This window comes from Stigmatopora argus, chromosome 8, assembly GCF_051989625.1.
Source record: "Stigmatopora argus isolate UIUO_Sarg chromosome 8, RoL_Sarg_1.0, whole genome shotgun sequence".
Lineage (NCBI taxonomy): Eukaryota > Metazoa > Chordata > Actinopteri > Syngnathiformes > Syngnathidae > Stigmatopora > Stigmatopora argus.
The window spans coordinates 1,387,681-1,394,029 of record NC_135394.1 but is presented as its reverse complement, the minus strand read 5'-3'; the positions used below and the strand labels follow the sequence as shown (position 1 = coordinate 1,394,029).

At 40.7% G+C, this 6,349-nt stretch overlaps 1 long non-coding RNA gene across 1 annotated transcript; it reads right to left on the bottom strand.

The window, feature by feature from the left end:
• Nucleotides 1–3,099: 3,099 nt before the first annotated feature.
• On the bottom strand, nt 3,100–5,626 carry LOC144078388 (uncharacterized). Its single transcript, XR_013301194.1, has 3 exons — nt 5,315–5,626; nt 4,345–4,691; nt 3,100–4,082 (listed from the first exon to the last, which is right to left on the bottom strand). It is a non-coding gene; the product is annotated as an uncharacterized LOC144078388 (long non-coding RNA).
• Nucleotides 5,627–6,349: the final 723 nt, after the last annotated feature.

Below are 6,349 nucleotides of genomic sequence, written 5' to 3'. Positions count from 1 at the left end.
TGTGAATTATTTAGTTAATAATTATTTATTATTTAGTTTATTTTTTGATGGCTTACAGGGCACGTTTCTTCATTTCATTCAGCAGTAATCATAAATAAAGAAAATAGTTGTTTTAACCATACACGAAAAACTAAATTAAAAAAACAACAACTTACAACTCCGATAAACAGACGATATTCGGAGACAACCAATAGGAGGCGAGCAAGGTGTTGGGAGACAGCCAATGGGAGGTGATAGTCAAGGGGAACGCAACTCATCTCATCTAATTTTCTGAACCACTTTATCCTCACTAGCGTCGCAGGGGGTGCTGGAGCCTATCCCAGCTGACTTCGGGCCAGAGGCGGGCGGCACCCTGAATTGGTGGCCTGCCAATTGCAGAGCACAAGGACCCACACAGAGAACATGCAAACTCCACACAGGTGGACCGACCTGGATTTGAACCCAGGTCCCCACTGTGAGGCAGACGCGCTAACCCATCAGCCGCCGGACCGCCTGGAACGCAGCTCTACCCAAACATATTTCAAAATACAGGAAATTTTACATTTTGAGGGAGGATAAGAAAATGAATGAATGAACATTATACATTAGTGCAGTGCCATGTTTTCTGGTGACAGCATTTATTTACTTCTCATTATGTTCACATTTTCTGTTAAGAAAAACACTGATCTATTTTTTCAGCAATCAGTTGGCCTTCAGGAACTTTTGGAGACAACATAGCAAACTATACATGATGACATCCTTCCTAATGGGCACAGTGTATGTGCGTGCTCCTCCATGTCCCCCAAGCAGCTGCTTCTAGATGACCCCCAGCAGAGAACTGTCATTGGACATCTGCATCACACACTGTCTGAGGGTTTGGGCGTATGCATTTTAAGGTCTGTACGAAGGCACGAGTGTGGTGGCCTCTTTTCTGCTTGGTTGAACTTCCATCGCAAGTATTACAGGCGTTTCCCAGCCAAACACACTGATACCCGCTAACACCCACCACAGGTGGAAGGATTGCTGACTGCTGATAAAGGTTTGCATCATAATTTTATGGCCGTTATACACGTCATTAATTGAATGATTGCTAGCATAATTTCTGAGGAAACTATATCAACTATGTGCTCAGAAGAAACTGAACTGCGATGATCTTTGTGAAATTACAAACCTATAAAATGATATCACATGTCAACACGACAAAATAATTAGTGAAAGAAACTAGACATGCAGACAGACAGGAAGTCAGATTTTTTTCTTCACAGTTGTCTCAAACTCGTTCTGCTGTGCACACAGGCTGCACGTCTGACAGAGCAATCTCCTCTAATCTGTTGAAACAATGTGATGAGGTATGTGTGTCTGTGTGAGAATAGAGTACGGGCAAGCAAGGGTCCCACACCACTGTGATTGGGGCCAAAGGTCGCCAGGGAACCAGGGAGCTGTCGTGCTCCATTACATGGTGCTACATGACAGAGCTAACAGTGCAGCACATTAAGAACATATTTAGTTCACTTATCACCCTCATTTTATGCTTATGGGGAGACACATAATGTAGACTGTGTAGAGTATGGCAATGCTGCACCAACTAGGTTACTGAACACTGGTTGTATCTTCAAAAGGAAACAATGATCTCCACAATGAGAGACTGGCTTTGTACACAACTTGACATCAATCCATATACAGTATATATATTGATTTTGTAGGTGAACATGTCACAGTTAGAGAGGTAATATATGACTTTCTAGCTGAGAAACTGTTGGAAAAGTGCTTACATCATTCTTTCATTTTCAACAATGCTTATCCTTGTCAGGATTACGGGGTGCTGGAGCCTATCCCAGCAGACTTTGGGCACCAGTCAGTCATGGGGCACACAGCGAGAACCACCATTCTTCCATTCATTTTCTGAACCGCTTATCTTCATAAAGATTCCGGGGATGCTGGACCCTATCCCAGCCAACTATGGGCACCAGGCGGGGGACACCCTCAATCAGTGTCCAGTCAATCGCAGGGCACAAGGAGACAGACAACCATTCACGCACACACTCATTCAATTATGCATATTTAACCTCAGTCTCAGTCTCCAGAAGGTCTCCACCTTGTGGACCTCCTGTGTGTGGCTCCAGTTTTTTTTTTACCTAGGTCTAGAATGTCTTCTGTGTCTGTGCTTGCTACTGTCTTGCTAATCTAATCTAATACCGCGACACCCTCACTGAGCAGGAATTGATCCCATGCTTGCCCAAACTGAAGTCAGGTGAGTGAATCACTATACCATGAGGTGGCTCAGTGCTTAATCTTTCAAGTCATAGTGCATCCAAGTGCAAGAAAGCAAAGTACCTACATATCCTGTTTGCCATGCTGAATGACTTCCAAGCCTCATTTTCAGATACTATTCATGTTAAATGTATATAACAAAAATGTACAATATTCAGACTGATGTATATTCATTGCTCACATTACCACTGTTGGGAGTTACAGGAGGGCATTAATCGTCAGCAGTTCATTTCACGTTTAAAGCAAAAATCTGAGCTAAACTAAATAACGCAAAACTAAATCTTCGAGTTTTTTTTTTTTTTAAATATTTTGAACTATTGGTATGGTGGCCTATTAATTGACAGTATACTAAATTACTTTAGTGTCCAAAGCACTCCACAACGGACTAAGCTTCATTGCCAATGCAGAAGGATTGCCTGAATGTTTGCTTTGTAGTAAGAAGCTGTCAAATAACAAAAATAATCAAATAGAAAGACATTTTTTAGGTTAGGCATGCACCCAGTGGGGAAAGATAGAAAAAGTGCGATAGCATTACTTCTGTTATGTATCTGCGGTGAGGTGAACGGAGTTAGATCCAGATGCAGGTAAAACAGCCGGACACAAGAGAGTGCGGGTGCACTAACGTAACATTTAATTGCAGAAGGTAGTTTCACAAATAGAAAGCCTTAGATACAAAAAGCAGGGAAAAAGAAAGAAACAACAAAACTAAACTGACTCGAGAAAAACACTACGAAACACAAAGCACACCAACATAACACCAGTAAAATGCAAACAATACTCTCACCTGGGTTCACGAAAACACAGGATTTAAATACACCCAAAGGTGTTGTGGAGTGCAAAAATAGATTTAAGAAGTGGATTGCATCTCCAAACTCCTTGCGTGAGTTTTCTCCGGGTGCTCCAGTTTCCTCCCACATCCCAAAAACAAGCAGACTAGGCTAGTTGGAAACTCTAAATGACCTTTAGGTATGAGTGCGAGCCTGAATGGTTGCCTCCTTGTGCCATGCGTTTGGCTGGCCACTGATTGAAGGTGTCCACGCCTGGTGCCTGTAGTCAGCTGCGAAAGGCTCCAGCACCCACCGCGACCCTTGTGAGGATAGACGGTTCAGAAAATGAATGAAAAAGGCTTTTAATTTATATTTTTGGGCGGCTCCCGACATATTTGTTTTTGATTTTTTAGTCCAATCTATTTCAACATTTTGGATTGCTGCCCCCGCACTAACTAATACAACAGCGCCTCCCAGTAGTCAATAACAATTGGTGTTGAATGTAATACACCACAACTGTGTCTACAAATTGATTGTGACAGGGCCAGTCAATAAGGTCTAGCAAAGGTCCAGCACAAATAAATCATGGAATACAAAAAGCCCATCAAGAAATAGACCAATTCTGTTCTGGAAAAATCCAGCAAAACTTAACCTCTGAGTAAGAGCAAAAATAAAACCACTCACACAAAAAAAAATTATATACAAAAAAACCCCACTGTTATTATTTAAGTCACTTGTCCAGCACACTGCATTAATGATCTTACTTACATACATTTCAAGCTAATCTGTCATAGGCTCATAGCCAGGAGGCTTGAAAATGACCAATGACGAATGTTTATTCGAAAGTTTAGTGTTTCTTAGTCTAAGGCACCTTAACACATGCAGATTGACTGCTTCAATGACAGTAGCTGCTCACAGATGTCCATAGTCTATATATATATCACTCCAACAGGTTGGTTTGTTTTGTGTCTGCTCTTTCCGTTGAGAGGCGTGATGATTACATGGGTGACGTGGGTAGGTGTGCACTTGGGACAGTTGGGTTAGGCTCCAGCAACCCCTGCAACTCTTTCGAAGATGGGCGATATGGAAGATGAATTAATGAATGACACTGGAGAAACCTACCGTGGCATCTCTATTTAGGAAATTAATTAGTTCCAGAAGTGGTTTCACAACTTTGATTTTTCATAAATAGAAGCATATTTTACTCTCTATTGATATATTTTATTGTCCAGGCTATTTAATAGTACCACTATAAACTTTTTTTTCAAATTCTAAAAATATACCATTAACAATTTCAGCTTATTCAATGCCATATTCGGTTCCTTACCCTTGCCAATACTGAGGGTCAACTGTAAGAACTATTTTGTCTGTTTGGGGCAGAGGAACACATGGAGGTCTCATACACTGCCGTCATCTGCTTTCTGGAAAATCTAGAAAAATTTCAAAAATCTGAAAAAATCTAGCGTGAGCATAAAACAAACACACAAAAAAGCACACACTGGTAACAACGTTACACTGTCGGTTGATATCCAACAACAAATACTAGAAACACCTAGGATGTGTCACACTATGCCGCATAACAAGCAGAAATTCTGGCACGCAGACCTTCCAGTCACGTGGTCGTTAGATGGCAGATCAGCAGTCGATATATTTCACCCCGCCTACACACACACACTTAGGCACAAATAATCATACTATCAGAAACAACAGACAAGGATTCTCCATGACGTGTCAGACAGCGTTGGCTGCAATAGTTTGCTCTGGGTCAGGCACAAGGCTAAGTTTTCATTTCAAGTTCATTTTATTCAGAAATTTAAGTATTGCCCACTAACATGATGATTGAAGTTAATACAAGAAATCGTATCAGATTAACAGTGTTCAATTTTTAAAATGAGTTTGTCTTCTTAATATCTTAATGACCTCAATTGGATTTTTAAAGTGAAATTGCTTTGTGGCAATATAGGTAATAATTGCATGTTTCATTCACATTAAAGAGGTGATAATGCACTTTACTCGTAACACCCACATTCTTAAGCAGTATTGCCCTGTTGGGCAACTTTTTCTTGTTGATAAAGGGACACAAAGGTAACCTGTGAGAACTGTTGTTGCTTGGATGTTGGGATTCCCAGCAGCTCTGTGTGAAGTGGGTGGTGATGGTGCAAGCCACTTATGTTTAGTCGAAGCCTAGCGAAAAAAAAAACTGGCCTAACCTGTCCACAGTCCCTCTGCTATGTCATTGCATGAGTGTGTGCGTGTGTGTGTGTGTGTGTGTGTGTGTGTGTGTGTGGGCTACTTACCTCACTGCGTGCTGTAGAAAAACATCCGAACATTCATCAAAACAGTAGAACACAGATAAAGATAAGGCGGACTGTTCTATGACAGCTCTGTTTTTGGTGTGTGTTCTCTATGGAAAAAAAGCGGGTCTTCCAGCCGGTTGTGTGTTTCCAAAAGAGGTAGGCACTACCTACAGTAGTGTTTGGGAGGGACAAAGAGCAGGTCACAACTTGTTTTAAAAACCTTACGCTGCCACCAGGTCAAATGTCTGCCTTTGACTGGAATGCTCGTGGAAGCCAGATAAGAAAAGCGGCATCAGTGATGTGTGTAGATGCTTTTCGGTTCTGATAACATTAAAAGGGAGTTCCGCTCAAACTTCTTTTTTGAACAGCGTAGGTGGCCAAAAAATCCCAAGGATATGGAACATGGGTGGTTCTGCTGTCCCAATGCCCGAGAAAAAGTTTGATGAATGACAAATAGAATGGAAACTCAGAGATAATTCTTCTTGTAGTCAATAATATAAGCGAAACTTTTGAATTTGGCAGAATTTTCTTGCAAAAGCTGATATACTATCTGAGCTTGTCAAGGTGTTTGTAGTTGAGCTGTTGGGCACCTGTCCAGACTGCGCCTATGTCACAAACTCTATGGAAAATTACTGGTCCGGCTGCATTTCTGTTTTGTTCAGCTGAACTTGTGTATGAACCATACTACAAAGAAATACATCTTTCTTGATGTGGTGAGTTAATTAGAGGAACATGAACCATTGTGTAATATTAAATAAGCACAATGTCAACAGTTAATTTATGAAAAACTAATTGTTTAAAAATATCCACGCGGACATTTTTTTTATATAGAGATATTTTTTTTCGAACAAATCATGAATTTGGATCACACCAAACTACTATATAGGAAACGATCCAAAGAAAAATGTATATTCTCTTTTCAAGAAATGTTTTGTCTGTTTTTATGGTGATGGGGCCAAACTATTACTTAATCCTTACTTAATCAACAAATGGCTCATATATAAAAGACCTCACCTGCCTTCTATCCAAAATAAG